Source organism: Ovis canadensis, chromosome X, assembly GCF_042477335.2.
Source record: "Ovis canadensis isolate MfBH-ARS-UI-01 breed Bighorn chromosome X, ARS-UI_OviCan_v2, whole genome shotgun sequence".
Classification (NCBI taxonomy): Eukaryota; Metazoa; Chordata; class Mammalia; order Artiodactyla; family Bovidae; genus Ovis; species Ovis canadensis.
In genome coordinates, this window is record NC_091727.1 from 139,101,933 (window position 1) to 139,122,300 (window position 20,368).

Here is a 20,368-nt window from a genome sequence, read left to right on the forward strand (position 1 = left end):
GTCTCCTTCATGTAGATCTATGCTAAAATTGAACCTCATTTAACAGCCCTTTATAATTACATTTGGCTTATGATATTATGTGTTAAATACTCCCAAACTACATTTGAGGAGCCCATGCACTCATTCCAAGCCTGATGATTCCAAACTGATTCATTTTTTTCACAAAGCAAAAACATGAGTAGGTTAGCTTGAGTCAAGTCAAATACTGATAAAAGCAAATCTCTTTTGATGGGCAGGCCTCAAAGTTTGTTGAAAGCTGGTTCAACTAAGCATTGATTAAGAGTGTGGATGCTTATCTGATGATTATCCAAACTTATCTGAAATTGAACATCTTTGTCCTAAAAAACAAGCCAAAAATCTGACACTGATTTTGATGTTTTGGTTCATAATAGGTCACAAGTATCAAAAGAACAGCCTAACTAGGAAGTAAAGTTATGGCTGGAAATACAGGTAGGGGGATTAGAAATTAAAACTGTCAGAACTCTGAAAATGTATGGGGGTAAAGAGTCTCAGTGAAGTGGGAGAACATATATAAATAGCAGATGAAAGAGTAGTGAAGGGAGAAGTTTGGTTTATTAGTTTGGAAACAAAATAAAAAATTTCCTTCAATGTTGTTATTTTTGTTTACTTTTTAAACTATGAATTATTATATTTTGAAATGTCATAACATTGAAAGAGAATATGAGATTTTTGTGTTCAACAGAAAAAAATAAAGACTTCTGCTTCTGGGAAGACAGAGTATACATATATTCCCCTATTCTTCCTAAATATAGCTAGCAAATCTTAACAATTATATATAAAACAGACTTAAGAAAACTAAGAAAGGCAGAGAAAATGAAAACTTAGGACTCAAGAAAAAAAATAACAGTTGTTTAAGAGACCACTGATGGTAATGTAAAGTGATATATCCATTCTGGGAAAGAATTCAGAAATTGCTTTAAAAAGTAGACATGCAACTACCATTCCAGCAATTGCACTTCTGGACATTTGTCCCAGAGAAATGAGAAGTTATGTCTGGATAAAAACCTGTATACCATTGTTTATAGTATCTTTACTTGTAATGGCTAATCCAAAACTAGCAGCAATACAAATATGCTTCAAGATATGAATGGTTAAATGAACTGTGGCACATCCATACCATGGAATACTATGCAGTCATGAAAAAGAACAAATCTTTGATATATACAATACCCTGGATGAATCTAAAGGGTATTATGCTATATAAAAAACAAAGCCAATCTTGAAAGGTCATATATGCAATATTCTCAAAATGAAAAAAATCATAGAGATGAAAAACAGATTACTGCTTTTGAGGAGTTAGAAATAATATGGAGTTGCTGAGCCCGTTAGTGTCCCTGCAGAGACTCAACACCGGCGTCATGTCCCGGTACCTGCACCCCCGCAACACGTCTCTCTTCGTGAGGAACGTGGCCGACGATACCAGGTCTGAAGACTTACATCGGGAATTTGGTCGTTATGGTCCTATAGTTGATGTGTATGTTCCACTTGATTTCTACACTCGCCGTTCAAGAGGATTTGCATATGTTCAATTTGAGGATGTTCGTGATGCCAAAGATGCTTTACATAATTTGGACAGAAAGTGGATTTGTGGACGCCAAATTGAAATACAGTTTGCACAGGGGGATCGAAAGACTCCAAATCAGATGAGAGCCAAGGAAGGGAGGAATGTGTATAGTTCTTCACGCTATGATGATTATGACAGATACAGATGTTCTAGAAGCCGAAGTTATGACATAAGAAGATCAAGAAGTCGGTCCTTCGATTACAACTATAGAAGATCTTATAGTCCTAGAAACAGTAGACCAACTGGAAGACCATGGTGTAGCAGAAGCCATTCCGACAATGATAGACCAAACTGCAGCTGGAATACCCAGTACAGTTCTGCTTACTACACTTCAAGAAAGATCTGAGAAAGTGGAAAAAGAAGGAAAGAAGGGCAGTTCAAGCGACCAAAGGGTGGGTGGAAGGTGCTGCAGTATGAATACTGTACAAATATTTTGACTCTGGTCTGAAAAGATAAATGAATGTTATGGAAACTACATGGAATATTTGAAGTCCCTTCAAGTTTGAAAGTAAGCATTTTAGGACAAATAAAAGGAAATTCAACTTCGTACTTGTGGAAACTAATCCCTAAATCTGAATAGGTTTATACTGATTCATGGGTAACAGGTCCATGTTAAATTATTGGAAACTAAGATCTCTCAATATCAATGAAGACAGCCATAGTCTCTTACAGTGCCTCTATTGGTCTGTCTCAAAGTGAATTGGGTGAGAAATGGTATGGTCCAAAACTTCCAGAACTATGTTGAATAGTAGCGGTGAGAGTGGACACCCTTGTCTTGTTCCTGACTTTAGGGGAAATGCTTTCAATTTTTCACCATTGAGGATAATGTTTGCTGTGGGTTTGTCATAGATAGCTTTTATTATGTTGAGATATGTTCCTTAGATGGAGAAATATACCATGTTCATGGATTGGAAGATTCAATATAGTGAAAATGAGTATACTACCCAAAGCAATTTACAAATTCAATGCAATCCCTATCAAGCTACCAGGCACATTTTTCACAGAACTAGAACAAATAATTTCAAGATTTGTATGGAAATACAAAAAACCTCGAATAGCCAAAGAAATCTTGAGAAAGAAGAATGGAACTGGAGGAATCAACTTGCCTGACTTCAGGCTCTACTACAAAGCCACAGTCATCAAGACAGTATGGTACTGGCACAAAGACAGACATATAGATCAATGGAACAAAATAGAAAGCCCAGAGATAAATCCACACACATATGGACACCTTTTCTTTGACAAAGGAGGCAAGAATATACAATGGAGTAAAGACAATCTCTTTAACAAGTGGTGCTGGGAAAACTGGTCAACCACTTGTAAAAGAATGAAACTAGATCACTTTCTAACACCGCACACAAAAATAAACTCAAAATGGATTAAAGATCTAAATATAAGATCAGAAACTATAAAACTCCTAGAGGAGAACATAGGCAAAACACTCTCAGACATAAATCACAGCAGGATCCTCTATGATCCACCTCCCAGAATGCTGGAAATAAAAGCAAAAATAAACAAATGGGATCTAATTAAAATTAAAAGCTTCTGCACAACAAAGGAAAATATAAGCAAGGTGAAAAGACAGCCTTCTGAATGGGAGAAAATAATAGCAAATGAAGCAACTGACAAACAACTAATCTCAAAAATATACAAGCAACATATGCAGCTCAACTCCAGAAAAATAAACGACCCAATCAAAAAATGGGCCAAAGAACTAAATAGACATTTCTCCAAAGAAGACATACGGATGGCTAACAAACACATGAAAAGATGCTCAACATCACTCATTATTAGAGAAATGCAAATCAAAACCACAATGAGGTACCACTTCACACCAGTCAGAATGGCTGCGATCCAAAAATCTGCAAGCAATAAATGCTGGAGAGGGTGTGGAGAAAAGGGAACCCTCCTACACTGTTGGTGGGAATGCAAACTAGTACAGCCACTATGGAGAACAGTGTGGAGAGTCCTTAAAAAATTGCAAATAGAACTACCTTATGACCCAGCAATCCCACTTCTGGGCATACACACCGAGGAAACCAGAATTGAAAGAGACACATGTACCCCAATGTTCATCGCAGCACTGTTTATAATAGCCAGGACATGGAAACAACCTAGATGTCCATCAGCAGATGAATGGATAAGAAAGCTGTGGTACATATACACAATGGAGTATTACTCAGCCGTTAAAAAGAATTCATTTGAATCAGTTCTGATGAGATGGATGAAACTGGAGCCGATTATACAGAGTGAAGTAAGCCAGAAAGAAAAACACCAATACAGTATACTAACACATATATATGGAATTTAGGAAGATGGCAATGACGACCCTGTATGCAAGACAGGGAAAGAGACACAGATGTGTATAACGGACTTTTGGACTCAGAGGGAGAGGGAGAGGGTGGGATGATTTGGGAGAATGACATTCTAACATGTATACTATCATGTGAATTGAATCGCCAGTCTATGTCTGACACAGGATGCAGCATGCTTGGGGCTGGTGCATGGGGATGACCCAGAAAGATGTTATGGGGAGGGAGGTGGGAGGGGGGTTCATGTTTGGGAATGCATGTAAGAATTAAAGATTTTAAAATTTAAAAAATAAAAAACTAAAAAAAAAATTAAAAAAAATAAAAAATAAAAAAATTAAAAATTAAAAAAAAAAAAAAGAAATGGTATGGTCCAATATAAACTTTGTTATCTCTTAAAGTCAGTTCTATTTTTGCTATTGGGAAATCTTGCCTTTGTTTATTATTCCAGTGCCAGTGTTTTCTGCTAATGCTTTGCTTTGTTGGCATCTGAGTTTCCTTACTTGTATGCCATATGTGGTTTACATCTTCCTTAAACACGCTCCCTTGTAAATTCCAATTATGATACTTGACATCCAGCTAAGAGGGTCCATCTCTTCTCACCTCTTTCCTAGTCAGTATATACAGCAAACATTTACTGAGCCCTTATTATGCCCCCAAAATTGTACTGGGTAACTGGGGAGAAAAACAGATAAAACTCACTTATTCAATAAATGTCTACTGAGCACAATCTAGTGATTGATAACAGTGTGGCCTCATTGTCTTGTTTGAGGTGTATTATAACAATATTTTACACCATTTATATCCTATGTAATTATAAAATCCAGTATACTATCAAAGAAGCAATTTTGTGGTTATTTGCCATTTAAAAGTATCCAGTATTTGTTTGCATCCCATTAATACAAATAATGAAAAAAATGATTTGTTTTAATCTGTAATAAACTGATTTATTGTGCAGTGACTGTAATATACTAGAGTTATATTTAATTGTTAACTCTGCCTCCTCAAACACATATTAGGCAACAATCCCCAAAATAAGTATTTAACTTTGCATCAGATGTAAAGGAGACTCTGGGTGCTATAATTAAGATTATTTTGAGGCAGACAGAGAGCTGTTAATTCCCAACTGATTTAGTATGTTCTGTAATTGAGAAAATGTTCACCAAATTATACTTTTTAGTGATTTACATGTACATTTTATAGGGGACATGTTCTGTGTATAGTGAATAAATAACTTTTGTAGTATCACAAAATGTTTTGGATTCCTTAGTTCCTCATTAGGATGTGCAGTTTACCTATACATTGATTTCATCACTTGCATATTATATTTTGTCTTATTTCTGCTGCATTTAAAACTTTTTATCTAAAGTTATTGACCTAAAAATACAGAAGTGTTTAAGCCTTTAGAAAGATTTTGAAAATATAGCAGAATACATATAAGGGAGTTGTGAAATGGAGGTATTTTTACCCCTGCTTCATTTTTTAATATTTCAAACTTGCATAAGACCACACAGCATGTAAGTGGCAGATACTAGTTAGTGTCCATGGTTTTTCATTTGGTTCATCTGTTTAAATCAAATAGGTAAATTTAATAACTTACACAATTAATACAATGGAATCTAGAATTCACTTGCAAGATTTAATAGATTTACGAACACAATTTAATTACAAAGAGTTTTTTAGAACTTTCTTGGATGAAAAAGAGGTTAAATGTAATCTAAGATCAGCTGTTGGCAGCAGCTGCCACTCACTCTCCAATCTAGCTTTCCAAATTTCAATCACATTGTATTGCATTTTGAACATTTCTGTTTACAAAATCCTGAGATATTTTGAAGTGGGGAGGCTGTGAACTTGAACAGCACAGTGGTAGCTCAGGAGTAACAGTGTTCAACTAAGAAGTCTGTCAAAGCTTTTTACACCTGGAATCCCAGGTGTAACTGTCCTCATTGATAAATGAAGTCAGCAGCCTATTCACAATTACTGTTATCTATCTGTAAAACATAGCTAGCTGCTATGGAAAAGGTTCCTTTTGGGTTTTCCCTTTGTCCCTCCTTTAGCAGTGTTGGTTATGTTCATTGTGTTGTTCCTCTGTATTCCTAACAGTTGTTTCACCCTTGTGTTAAAGGTGGGATTCTTTTCATATTTGGCCTGAAAAGCAAGGTGTGTAAATTGACTATTGATAATTGACAGAGTAGTTTGTAAAGAGGTAAAAGGCCTTTTTGTGTCTAGTTTTTTATAGAGCACATCTCTGAATGCTAGATAATGAAATAAAACTGGTCAAGGATCAAAAAAAAAAAAAAGAAAGAAATAATATGGAGGAGGGATAAGTATCACCATAAAGGAGCAGAATGAAAGAGACCTTTGTGATAAAGGGACAGTCTTGTATCTTGAGTGTGCTGCTGGTTACACAAATTTACTTGTCATAAACTGACACAGAACTCTACAAATTGTGATGGTTCATGTGTCAGTTTGGCTGGCCACAGAGTGCCCAGATTAAACATTATTTTAGGGTGTGGCTGTGAGGGTGCTTTGGATAAGATCAGCATTTTGATTGTATATGGATTGTCCTCTCCAGTGTAGATGGGCCTCTTCCAATCTACTGAACAGGGCCTGAAGAGAACAAAAGGCAGAGGAAGGTAGATTTTCCCCATTTCTCCTACCTCACTGATTGATATTCTCTGGCTCTCAGACTGGGATTTACATCATCAGTTCCCCTGGTTCGTAGGCTTTTTAATTCATGGACTTACATTACTGGTTTTCCCAGGTCTTCAGCTTGCCAACAGCATATCATGGGACTTAACCCACTCTGTAAGCCCATAAGCTCCTGCCTCATAATAAATATGATTTATTTTGGTTCTGTTTTTCTGAAAAACTCCAACTAGTACACACATATATTTAACAAAGTCAATTCTCTTATTTTGAACTCCAGTTACTTAGGATGTAACCATTGTGGGAAACTGGGTGAAGAGTACATGGGACTTTTCTATACTATCTTTGCAACTTCCAGTGAATCTATATTTATTTAAAAGCAAAAAGTTTTTTTAAAAGGAAAGGTAATAAGCTCCAGTTTCATCCACCTCATTCGAACTGATTCAACTGTATTCTTTTTAACTGGAGCCTGTTATACAGAGTGAAGTAGGCCAGAAAGAAAAACACCAATACAGTATACTAATGCATATATATGGAATTTAGAAAGATGGTAACGATAACCCTGTATGTGAGACAGCAAAAGAGACACAGATGTATAGAACAGTCTTTTGGACTCTGTGGGAGAGGGCGAGGGTGGGGTGATTTGGGAGAATGGCATTGAAACGTGTATAATATCATATATGAAACGAATCGCCAGTCCAGATTCGATGCATGATACTGGATGCTTGGGGCTGGTGCACTGAGATGACCCAGAGGGATGGTACAGGGAGGGAGGAGGGAGGGGGGTTCAGGATGGGGAACACGTGTATACCTGTGGCAGATTCATGTTGTTGTATGGCAAAACCAATACAATATTGTAAAGTAATTAACCTCCAATTAAAGTAAATAAATTAATATTTAAAAAATAAAATAAAAATACAATCTATTAAAAGTTTAAGCAAAAATAAAGAAATCTGTAATCTCATACTCTTATTAATTTATCCCTCCCCTGAACCTTTCCCCTTTGATAACCATAAGTTTGTTTTCTAAATCTGTGAGTATATTTTGGCTTTGTACTTAGATTCATTTTTAATGTTTTTTAGATTCCACAAATAAGTAATATCCTATAAAAATAAATAAATGAATAAAAGGAAAGGTAAGTTTAAAAGTTTGAAAAACACTGGTGGGGATGGGGTGGGAGAAGATAGACAATCACTTAGCAGGGTAAGAGATCTTTTGTTAATCTCAATTTTGAGATTTATATCTCATTCTGTTTGAACAAATCTTCAGTTCAAGATTATGCATTCATTTCAATCTCTGAGTTTCTGCTTTTTAAAGTTTTGTCTTGGTGTCATTGGGGGAGGTCATCAGAATGTAGAATAATAACACAAAGTCTTTCCATTTCTGACCCTGATCAATTAACACTTGTCTAGATAAATTGTCTCAATAAAAAACCTGAAGCCTAAATTCAGAGCATTTTTTTTTTCATTTGAATTTCAATGCTTCTGGGGAAAGGTGTGGTATTTACACTGAAAAAATAAACTCCATCATCCACAAGGATTCAATGATACTTAGAATACCTTTTTTACATGGGACCAATATAACCCCTACTAGGTTGATTGTGGAGAAGGAAATGGCAACCCACTCCAGTACTCTTGCTTGGAGAATTCCAGGAATGGGGGAGCCTGGTGGGCTGCCATCTATGGGGTCGCACAGAGTTGGACAAGACTGAAGCGACTTAGCAGCAGCAGCAGCAGGTTGATTGTACTCACAGAACACATGGTCAGTAAAGTGGGCTGTGTCATCTGGAAACAGCATCAGAAACCTAAAAAACAGGAGCTTATACAAGACTAAAAAAATTTTTTTTCTGACATAAGACATTTCAAGGTATGCAATTCAATACTGAGAATGGCAAATCCAATAAAATTGATTTCTATTATTAACTAGGCAAAAGAAAATTTCTATTAGGCAGCTAGAATTCCCTGTCAAGTAGGAAAATAATTTGCATGTAATTATAGCCAGCATTATGGGTTTAAAATAAGGTCAAAGAATCCTTAATCAGGCCAAAAGTGTCTTTGGCAATAAAGAGAACAGGATCTCCTGGAATTAGATCATAGACTAACATCTAACCAGCGAAGTCTTGGGTAACAAATTAGAGAACTGGGTCAACAAAAATATTTTGATAATTACAGATTGCCAGGTGCAAAACTCAAAGGGAAAGTGAAGAGTGAAACGAGTGGTTCACAGTGTCTAAACATATGACGGTTAAACCTGGACCCTCCGAAAGTGGTTTCCCTAGAAGGCTGAACAGTTTGAGAACACCTTACAAGCTCTACAATAAATAAGAGGATAGCATCACTGGCCACAATTATATGGAGGGAATTTTCTCTAAACATGGGGGAAATCCTGGCCCTTTGTAAAAGACTGTTTCACTAAAAATCCATGAAAATGCCTTTATTATCACTGTTTTACAGACAAAGAAACTGGGGCTCAATGAAATTAAGACACCAGACAAATTCTCATGGCTAAGAAGTGGCATGCCCTCCTCAAATTCACATGCCTAATCAGGTGATGCTAGAGGTAAAGAACCCACCTGCCAATGCAGGAGATGCTTGAGACAAGGGTTCGACCCCTGGGTGGAGAAGATCCCCTGGAGGAGAGCTATAACAATCCACTCCAATATTCTTGCCTGGAGAAGGATGGATGGAGGAGCCTGGCAGGCTGCAGTCCATAAGGTCGCAAAGAGTTGGACACGACCGAAGTGACTTAGCATGCAAGAAGTGGCAGTGCCTAGATTCTTTGTAACCATGACACTGCCCTACTATCTGCTGCACAATCGCCATTACTCAAAAACAAAACAAAACAAAAACAAAATCTGAGCTATAAGTTTAATATAGACATAAAAGTCATTTACTGCTCTTTTCTCAGAGCAGATTCTTTTATTTTCCAGCACTTTAGAAAGTTAATATTATTCTAGGCTATTAAAAATATAATTTCAGAAAAATACTCTGTGACTAACAGGGAGAACTGAGCCTGCTCGTCATAGGAGGTTTCATAACCAGCTGAGTCTACCTCCAAGGGATCTGTCTTCCTCTCTAGAGAGGAAGGGCTCAGCTGCTTCTCTCCTCTAGCATTTTGTCCAGCTGCTCCAAACTGCTTTGCCTACAGGGGCAGCCTCGGCTGGCTCTTTCTATGAAGGATAAAGGATCCTGATTATGGCTAGCACTCCTGCTGCAAACCGTACCTTCTTGCATTGACTTGTTTGTTTTATATAAAACCACGTTGACAGCGCTCTGCCTTCTCTAAATAATCACACTTAATGATCAAGTATAACCTGCACATTCAAATGCATGTTTACTCCTATACGTCTCCGTGCCCTGAATAGTCACAGCTACCAAGACATCCGTTTTGAACATGAGCATATGGTTCTGAGAACTTCATATTTCAAATCTGCAATTCGACTGAAGAATTGAACATAATGTTTTCATTAACACTGATGATAAATAAAACTGCTTCTTAAGAAAATAATAAAACCTGGACTTTAGCTGGGAGGTTGGAGCTTTGAAGCTTCTTAAGATTGAATTTTTATGTTGAAAAAAATGCTGTCTGACAGCAAGATAAAGCATGCATAAAAATACTGTGTAAATTCACAATGCTTCTCTTCAGTCCTTTATAGAAACTTGGTGGCAGAGGTTCCTTGATGGCCTAACAAGTGACTTCTAGTTCAGTGTGAGTGCTCTGTCAATGACCTTTGCCTTCACTCTTTCTCGTGTGTCTGGACAGTGGAAATCGTCCTCCTTGCTGTTCACCATCGTCCCCAGTCCCCGCTTAGAGTCACCTTTGGCTGCATACATCAGAAAGAGATGGTAGAGAAGTATGTGAGTCACACAAAATTGCACGTTACTCTGGAGGGACCTGAAACTCTATGGAACACCTGCCACTCAGTGTGCACACAAAGAAGAGAAATCCAGTCATTTGAATATCTTTCACTTACATGTATTTCTAACAAAAGATGCCACATAATTCCCATCTTACTCACCCCAAATGGAAGCATTCAATTTATTCATTAATGGTGAACCTAGGGAGCCGCAGTCCAACTTCCTCCCACTGTGCCCAAACTGTTCTTAACAGACCATCTCTTTGAGTAAAGAGAGGAGTTCAGGCACCATGCAGAATAAATTATTGCCTTAATTTAAAAGCATTACAAGAAATGGAAAATCCGTAGTGAGACTCTGGAGAACTCCCTGCAGCGACTTCCTCTTCTTGCTGCAGGTAAGAAGTAGCTCATGGAGAAAGGGAAAGAGAAGGCCAAAGGGCAGGTGAAGTCAGCTGAATTCCTTAATCTGTATCCTTCTCCCTCCTAGAGAGTGGAATTTCTCAGTGACTGCCGCAGACTACCCTCTCCACTGCCTCCCATTGATGCCTAGCTCTCTGATTTCCATCATGTAATCCACCTGTCATTCTGCTGCCTCCCTCAGCTCTCACTCTCTAATCGTTCTGGGTTTCTCAGTGAACCATCATCATAACCATCTGATCCAGGATGAGGATATATATAGGAAAATACAACCAGTCACTGAAAACAAGTACCCTGACAAAACTGAAAAATCTGTAACTACATAGAAATAAGTATGAGAAATTCCCAAATGTTCCTTTGAAAGAGTTTTGTAAATTTTAATATAACTATAAGCTTCCCTAGTGGCTCAGATGGTAAAGAATCAGCCTGCCAAGCAGGAGATGTGGGTTCAACTCCTGGGTTGGGAAGATTCTCTGGAGAAGGAAATGGCAACCTACTCCAGTATTCTTGCCTGGAGAATCTCATGGACAGAGGAACCTGGCGGGCTATATAGTCCATGGGGTTGCAAAGAGTTGGACACAACTGAGTGACTAACACTTTCATTTTTTCACTTTTCAATATAAAATATAATCCTAGCATACATATATAATGTAACAGATAATAGATATTTTATAATGTAACATGCAGTATACATATTATATATATATATATGTATATACATATAGATTTATAAGGAAAAAAATGAGAAAATCAAATAGTTCTCATTGATAAAACAATGAGCTTTTCATTTTGAGGTCTCATCTGAATTTTATCCAAAAAAAGAGTGAGATTTTGAAGAGGAATTAAAAATTAGTAGTAATCCAAGGGTGGAATTTTGCCTGGAGATTTTTATGTTTTTGGAGGGGGTAGCAGAGAGTTTCATTTTGTTTCATTCTGGGATTTTTTTTTTATAAAGTGGAATTTCATTTCAGAATATTATGGAACCAATTAGGATAGCTGGGTTTCTCTCATAGCTCTTTTGGTAAGGAATCTGCCTCCAATGCAGGAGATCTGGGTTCGATCCCTGGGTTGGGAAGATCCCCTGGAGTAGGAAATGGCAACCCCCTCCAGTATTCTTGCCTGGAGAATATCATGGACAGAGGACCCATGGGGTCGCAAGAGTCAGACATGACTTAGTGACTAAACCACCACCAGCTAGGACAACTAATGCATACTAGCTCACAACAAATGTGTTATTATGTTTTCATATGAATCCTTTTGGGTGGGGAACACTCTCCAATATTCCTCAAGTAGTACCTCTTTCTATTGCCCTCCAACTGGCTGTATCATGTCCCTGGCACCAGACAGCCTTTGAGCTTGTCACTCTTCTTGGCTTAGATAATTTGAGGCTGAAGGAGACATTAGAGATCTTGTAGTCCCACTCTACAAGAAAAGAAGCACAGTTCAAAATGCTCTTTTTCCCACTGTAGTCAGTGTATTTCTGATGTTCCAGGTCATGGCGAGTTCACCAGTTTGAGAGCTCATGTGCTTTTAGCATGCTTACTTTCCTGTTGGTGGCAGAAAACCCTTTGTGTACTATGATCATCTCCACAAGGACAGATTTTTATTCCAAGTCCAGTGGTAGTGGAGCAACTCCATATGCATGCTGCAGACAGACATGAAACTTGTGAGTGTGATTTATGGTGAAAGGCTTCAAAGCTGTGTGGGAACACAGCATAGACTCGTAACTGCATTTCTCACCGGTAAAGCTTATTCCTATGCCTGCTTTTACAGTGAATTGAAGGAAAGCATTGGGGCTTACTGTTGTTGTTGCTTTTGTGTAAGAGTTCCAAATCCAGCAGGGTCACAAATAGTATCAGCTCAAAAGGAGTAAAACCTATTGGAAAGCAGAGAAATTGCATTTCTGTTGCAGGTGCAGAGTTGGATGGCCTTTCCCCCCTACAAATCTACATCTAATTTCTTGTTGCTACCAAGCAGAATAAAGGGAAGGCCATTTGGCATACGAAATTTTTTTCCTTCTGACTTTGCCTGAAAACTCCTTCCACTGAGAAAAAAGCAGGAGGATCCATATGCTGCCCATACAAGGCACTAGCCCACTGTGCCATATACAGGAGCCATGGTGCTGGGGGTGCCTCTTGAGTACTTTGAAAATAAAGTTGCAGATCTGGACACCTCTAGTTCAGCAAATGCACTGGCAAGTTAGCAACTATTTATAACATATTTTGGAGAATTGGTTTTTCCTGAGTCAGAGTAGAGGGGATTTTACCAGAATTCCAGACTGGTACCCTGCAAAGTCCTCACCTCTCCTCCAGGCTTCTAGTTTGTTCTCTATATAAGCAATCCTTTATATCAGAGGAAGATAAAGTAGGACCCATATCCAGAAGGATCATCAACCTCAACTTGGTTCTTTTCGTTGGTGCAGCAAATGAGACATCAGGACTGGATGGACGAGACATCTACTGATACTAAAACTGCCTCCATGGCCATCATGGAAAAAATATGAGATAACAAATGCTGGTGTGGATGTGGAGAAAAAAGAACTCTTGTGCAGTTGCTGACATTGCAAACTGGTATAGCTGGTATGGAAAACAATGAAATTTCCTCACTAAATGTGTAATAGAACTACCCTGTGATTCAGAAATCCCACTTCTGGAAATACATCCAAAGGAAACAGGAATACTAACCCAAAAATGTATTTCTGCCCTCATGCTCATAGCAGTATTATTTACAATAGCTGAAAATTTAAATGTTCACTGATGGATAAATAGATATTGTGATATGTAATGGAATATCATTTAGCCATAAAAAATGAGGAAATGCTACCATCTGTGACAACATAAATGACCCTTGAGGACATCATGCTAATAAAATAAGTCAGACATAGAAAGACAATATTGTATAATCTCCCTTGTATATGGAATTAAAACACACACACAGACACCAAATTCATAGAAAAAAAATCAGATATTTAGTTACTAACGGTGAGCGGGGAAACAGGGAAATTGGAAAAAGGTAGTCAAGGAAAATGCAGCCCATGGGGTCGCAAGGAGTCAGACATGACTGAGTGACTGAACTGAACTGAATCAAATGGTACAAACTTCCAGTTATAAGTAAATAAGTACTAAGGATGAAACATACAACATAACTACAGTTATCACTGCTGTGTGATATATAGGAAAGTTGTTGAAAGAGTAGATCCTAAGAGTTTTCATCACAAGGAGACATTTTTTTTTCTTTTCTTTTCTTTTTGTTGCAACTATATGAGATGAGGGATGTTCACTAAACTTATGGTGGTAATCACTTCACAATATATGTAAATCAAACCATCATGGTGCCTACCTTAAACCTATACAGTGATATATGTCAATTATGTGTCAATAACACTGTGGAGAAAACCTAAAAAAAAAAAAAAAAGGACAACCTGCCTCCATGAAAATTCTCCCCTAGACCATTTTCTGTATGTGTCCGTGTGTGTGTGTGTGTGCGCATGGGCGTGTGTTGTTAAATTCCAAGCATTGTTAGAAGTCAGTAGCGAGCCTGAAATATCTCAAATACCTAATGAGTAGCGTTAAACTTTGGAGCCAATAGCCCCTGTTTAGTGACCAGTTTCCCTCTCCATTCTTCAAACTCTGATTTGGACATCACAACATGAGTGTGGAAAAAGTAAAAAAAAAAAAAAAATTACAAGAGCTGTTGTTGTTGTTACCAATATAAATGTTGATGTGCATGCATAATGTGGCCACAGTGTGACTAAAATTGTTTGTCTTTTGGTAGAATGAGCACGCTTACCTTCTTATTAATTAAAAAAAGACACCTTAGTAATAAGCACCTCTTCCATTTAGGTTTCAAAACAAAATTTCCTATTGCTGTTGTTTTTCCTGTACACCTTGCAAATAAAAAGCAGATACAGCTGTGTGAGAACCATTACCAAGATTGGCAAAATTTAAAGCTGACAGCTTTACAGAAAAATAAAGAGATTCTACTAACCATGTGCATGAACACAAACACACACACACACACCTCTTCCAATAAAAATAGTATGCTGTTTATATGGTCACCAGCCCAAGAGAAAGCTTCTTTGTATTAGCTTAAAATGTTCATAATGATTCTCAGATCTCCTTTCTTGTGTTCAAAATAGCCTTGAGAACTCTTTTTCCCTTCTCCTGTCATTCAGTATTCTTTTATTTTAATCCACCAGCGATGCATTGTGTGTCTACATGGCACAAGGAACTGTATTGCAAACTGGGAGCCAAAACAGACTGGCACTGATTGTAAGGACCTTAAGACCTTGAGAAGAGATGAGGCATTTACAAATATTCAGTTACATTGAATCTACTGCTTTTACTAAAATGCATAGGTGGCATTCCTTAAGAAAAGAGTCATTCCTCTTATTCTTCAATAAAAGATTGTTATTATGTAAAGCTTTAATGACCTTCAAGTACCTAGATACTATTGTTGCCATGCAGTTTCCCAAAGTCCAGAAATCTAATCAGTCCAGTACTTGGAGTATTGAAGATGAAAAGGGTAGAAGAATTTTCCCTTTCCATCCTCAACTGCTTCCTAGTATGAGTCTGCTAACACATATCTTAATCTAAACTAACTCAGTGTTTGATGAGTGTGTGTCATTCTAACAGTCTGGATCTCTGTGACAGCAGAGATCATGTCTGCCTTGTTCATCACGGTATTCCTGCACCCTTCACAATGCTTCTATTGTACTGGGTACTCAGTAAATACTTTCTGAATATGGAAAGAATAAATGCATGATGCAAATAAGTTCTAATACAAACATCTCCCACTCTGGCATCATCTTAGATACTCCCAGGCAAAATTCCCTTTCAATCAAATCAGTTCAGTTCAGTTCAGTCACTCAGTCGTGTCCGACTCTTTGCGACCCCATGAATCACAGCACGCCAGGCCTCCCTGTCCATCACCGTCTCCCGGAGTTCACTCAGACTCACACCCATCGAGTCAGTGATGCCATCCAGCCATCTCATCCTGGGTCGTCCCCTTCTCCTCCTGCCCCCCAATCCCTCCCAGCATCAAACTCTTTTCCAATGAGTTAACTCTTCCCATGAGGTGGCCAAAGTACTGGAGTTTCAGCTTTAGTATCAGTAGGTAGATACAATAAAATGCCGTATTTGGTAATTGTTGCCATCCCCCTTTTTTGGGAGCAAAAGTGATAACTGAATGAGCTACACAAATACTTTCCAACTCCATGATTCCATGACCTAGGATGGAATATTGAAACTTTCAGGTTGTCATAAAGGATTGAGGTAGAAAATGTGAATGAAGCTGAAAAATTATATAATATTTACCCCAAAAGTAGCATTCATTGTCAGGGACTTAGCTGTCAAATAGGCATGATAATTTGCACAATTGTTACAGCAGTTTTTATGAGCAATTTACACAAGGGAGAGTACCCCCGAAGGAAAACATAAAGAAGGATAGTTCAACTTGAAGCCCAGAAGATAAGAATGCTGAGTGTATTGGTGTTTCACTGACCTGTGGAGCATGTTTTAAGTCTGTATTTCTGACTGTGGAGTCCACCAATTACCAATGTATATATATAATGTGATCTCCTGAAGGAGAGGGAGAAAGGGCTTAAGAAATACCTCCCTATGCCACAGATAATTAGGTAGGATGAGAGCTTATAGAAAGCATAGGGGGAAAAAAGAGAAGCACCAATGACAAGAATGAGTCATTCTTGAGTATGTAAGCAATAGCATTCATCTCAGGAAAACCTAGGGGGAAACATTCATAAGGATGTTTCCTATCTTACTAAGAAGGCCTTAATATGAAACTATACAGAGAGTGAGAAAATCCAATGTATGATAGTGCCTAGGACAAAGCAGGAGAAGGCAATGGCACCCCACTCCAGTACTCTTGCCTGGAAAATCCCACGGGTGGGGAAGCCTGGTGGGCTGCAGTCCATGGGGTCGCTAGGAGTTGGACACGACTGAGCGACTTCACTTTCACTTCTCACTTTCATGCATTGGAGGAGGAGGTGGCAACCCACTCCAGTGTTCTTGCCTGGAGAATCCTAGGGACGGGGGAGCCTGGTGGGCTGCCATTTATGGGGATGCACAGAGTCGGACACTGAAGCGACTTAGCAGCAGCAGCAGCAGGACAAAGCAAAGAAAGTGCTTGGAAAAGGATCTGTCATTCTTATGAACAAATGATATGGAAGGTATTTGGGAGCCATAGTGTCTTATACCAGTGGTGAGAGTGTGGGCCATAAGTGAAAGCAGCTTCATATTCTCACAGAAAGAGGTTAAATGGAATTGAGTAAGTGTTCCCGAGGCTGGATAGGATGGTAAAAGCGAAAGTGTGAGTTGCTCAATCATGTCCAACTCTTTGCAACCCCAAGGACTGTAGTCTGCCAGGCTCATCCGTCCATGGAATTCTCCAGGCAAGAATACTGGAGTGGGTTACCATTTCCTTCTCCAGGGGATCTTCCCGACCCAGGAATCAAAGCCAGGTCCCCTGCATTGTAGGCAGATCCTTTACCATCTGAGCCACCAGAGAAGCCCTGCACAGTAAAAATTGTGATGAAATGTAATAGTCTGTTCATAAATAGACTTAACAGGAGAAAGAGCATTAGATGTTGCAAAGAAACAGAGTGGGAAAAATAATCATGAATCTAGAGGCAAAGCATGTTGAGAAATAACAAAATATGATTGTGAGAGTCCCATGACATGGGATATTTACAACATGGAGGATATGTGTACAACACTTCCTAATTATTATCATATGGTTGACACATTGGCCCAAAAAACAAAACCTTCAGGAAGGCTATAATTTAAGAAATATGCCTCAAGTCCCCATGTTTTAAAAGCAAAGTATATGGTAAATTCTTGACTTGCTTTAACAACTAACCTTGCACATGTGCTCAGTTGCTTCTGACTCTCTGTGACCCCATGGACTATAGCCCACCAGGCTCCTCTGTCCATGGGATTCTCTAGGCAAGAATACTGGAGTGAGTTGCCATGCCCTCCTCCAGGGGATCTTCCCCACCCAGAGATTGAACCCAAATCTTCAGCATCGGCAGGCAGATTCTTTACCCCTGAGCCATCTGGGAAGCCCTAAGAACTAACCTCATAGGCGCTCAGAGAAGCTATGAAGGAAAAGGCTTCTGGAGAACTAGGATTGTCAAGAACATGCATTGCTCACATGTAATATATTTTGATTTCAGCAAAAATTCTAGTGAAAATGTCCCATTATTATTTTATGGATATGATAGCAAAATATGAATCTGGATTCTGCTATCTAAGTGGTTTTGGAGAGCTCTGAGCAAGAAACTAAGCAAAAGTGTTTTATTGATTCAAAGTGACACTTTTTTTGGGGGGAGACAGAACAGTTACCTTTTAGTCCCTGAAATTGCCACAGGTCATATGAGTTTCAGAAACACTTAAATCCATAAACAAATAACTTTTTATCCTTAGAAAACACAACTTTAAGTAACATGATGACTATTACAGCTAAGTAGAGAAGGAAATGGCAACCCACTCCAGTAATCTTGCCTGGAAACTCTCATGGACAGAGGAGCCTGGTAGGCTGCAGTCCATGGGGTCGCCAAGGGTTGGACATGACTGAGCGACTTCACTTTCACTTTTCACTTTCATGCATTAGAGAAGGAAATGGCAACCCACTCCAGGCTTCTTGCCTGGAGAATCCCAGCGACGGGGGAGCCTGGTGGGCTACCATCTATGGGGTCGCACAGAGTCGGACACGACTGAAGCGACTTAGCAGCAGCAGCAGCAGCAGGCCACTCTAAAAACTAGACTTCAAAAAACTAACTCAAAGGGCAGGAGCATAAGTGTAGGCAATTGAAATCCAGCAGCAAAGAACAAGTTAGAAGGCTGTCGGATATGCAGAGAATTCTGTGGGTGCTCCCTTTGCAAAGTCGTATTGGTCACATAACTTTAAAGGCAAGCAACTAGCCTAACTCCTCAAGAGATCTAGGGATGCGCTCATCATCTTTTATGTAGTCACTTGCAAAATCTTTTTATTGACTGAATATAAAGATAATTCTGGCAACTGCCTACACTAGCTACCAGTGGGATACTAACTGCAGAGCAGAAAAGGAGGAGATTTTGAAGAGAATTTATCAAAATAATTACAGGAGAATACTTTCATTAAAAAAAATAAATTGGTATAATTAGAATAGAATCATAACTCTTTTGCAAGTGCTTCTGCATATACTCCATCTTTGTTACCTTTAACGATTTGACATTCAGTTAAAATTAAGTGCCTCTTCCACAGTGTAGAAAAATTCTGATTTACTGTTTCACTCAATTCTTAGCTTAATGGGAAATGCTGCAGAATTAGTTACTTTTAGCAAACGATTATCCCTCTTAACCTTGTTGAATTTTATCTGCCCTCTGCAACTAAATAATGCAGAAAAAATGAGAAGACAGAGCGACTTGTCAGAGTTTGACCAAGACTGTCTTTCCTATAGGACAAAGAAATACTAAAACTTAAAGCGGAAAGAGTTATAAAAAGGTGCTAAGATATGTTTGTTATAATAAAAAGCAGTATGTTTATAACTCTTTTTAAAACCAAGTATTTCTTAATTCTCAAGTACTTTTTACTAAGATTCTTAAAGGGAATATAAAGAAATGTTTCTCATAACCATGGTTTGAAATCCTTCAGAATAGACTCTCTAAGACCTGATAAGATCTGCATTATCATAATTGGTGCATACATGTCCATGTTGAAAGGAAAAGATAAAAAGCTGTAAGAAGCCACGTTACTCAAAATACCTAAGAATCAGGATGTATTTCTAAAACACTCTCTCAAGGAGAAGAGTTCAAAACCTTAGCTAACCACCTCAATATTCTAAATGAGAATTTCCATGCTAATGGATAATTTCTTTTCCCAGAATAATTCTATCATGGTCCACGTCCCTCTCCTTTTTCCAGATTCCCAAAGTGTATTTCTTTCATATGTCTTTTATACATCAAGTCCCAGTTCAGTTCAGTCACTCAGTCATGTCTGACTGACCCTTTGCAACCCCATGGACTGCAGCACACCAGGCCTCCCTGTCCATAACCAACTCCCAGAGTTTACTCAAACTCATGTCCATTCAGTCGGTGATGCCATCCAACCACCTCATCCTCTGTTGTCCCCTTCTCCCGCCTTCACTCTTTCCCAGCATCAGGATCTTTTCAAATGAGTCAGTTATTCGCATCAGGTGGCCAAAGTATTGGAGTTTCAGCTTCAACATCAGTGCTTCCAATGAATATTCAGGACTGATTTCCTTTAGGATTGACTGGTTAGATCTTCTTGCAGTCCAAGGGACTCTCAAGAGTCTTATCCAACACCACAGTTCAAAAGCATCAATTCTTTGGCGCTCAGCTTTCTGTATAGTCCAACTCTCACATCCATACATGACTACTGGAAAAACCATAGCCTTGACTAGACAGATCTTTGTTGGCAAAGTAATGTCTCTGCTTTTTAATATGTTGTCTAGGTTGGTCATAAGTTTTATTCCAAGGAGTATGCATCTTTTAACTGCATGGCTGCAGTCACCATCTGCAGTGATTTTGGAGC

General features: G+C 38.5%; 1 pseudogene; it reads left to right on the forward strand.

Annotated features, from left to right (window-relative positions):
* The first annotated feature begins 1,345 nt into the window (after positions 1-1,345).
* Positions 1,346-2,205, forward strand: LOC138930060 (serine/arginine-rich splicing factor 10 pseudogene; annotated as a pseudogene).
* The last annotated feature ends 18,163 nt before the right edge of the window (positions 2,206-20,368 follow it).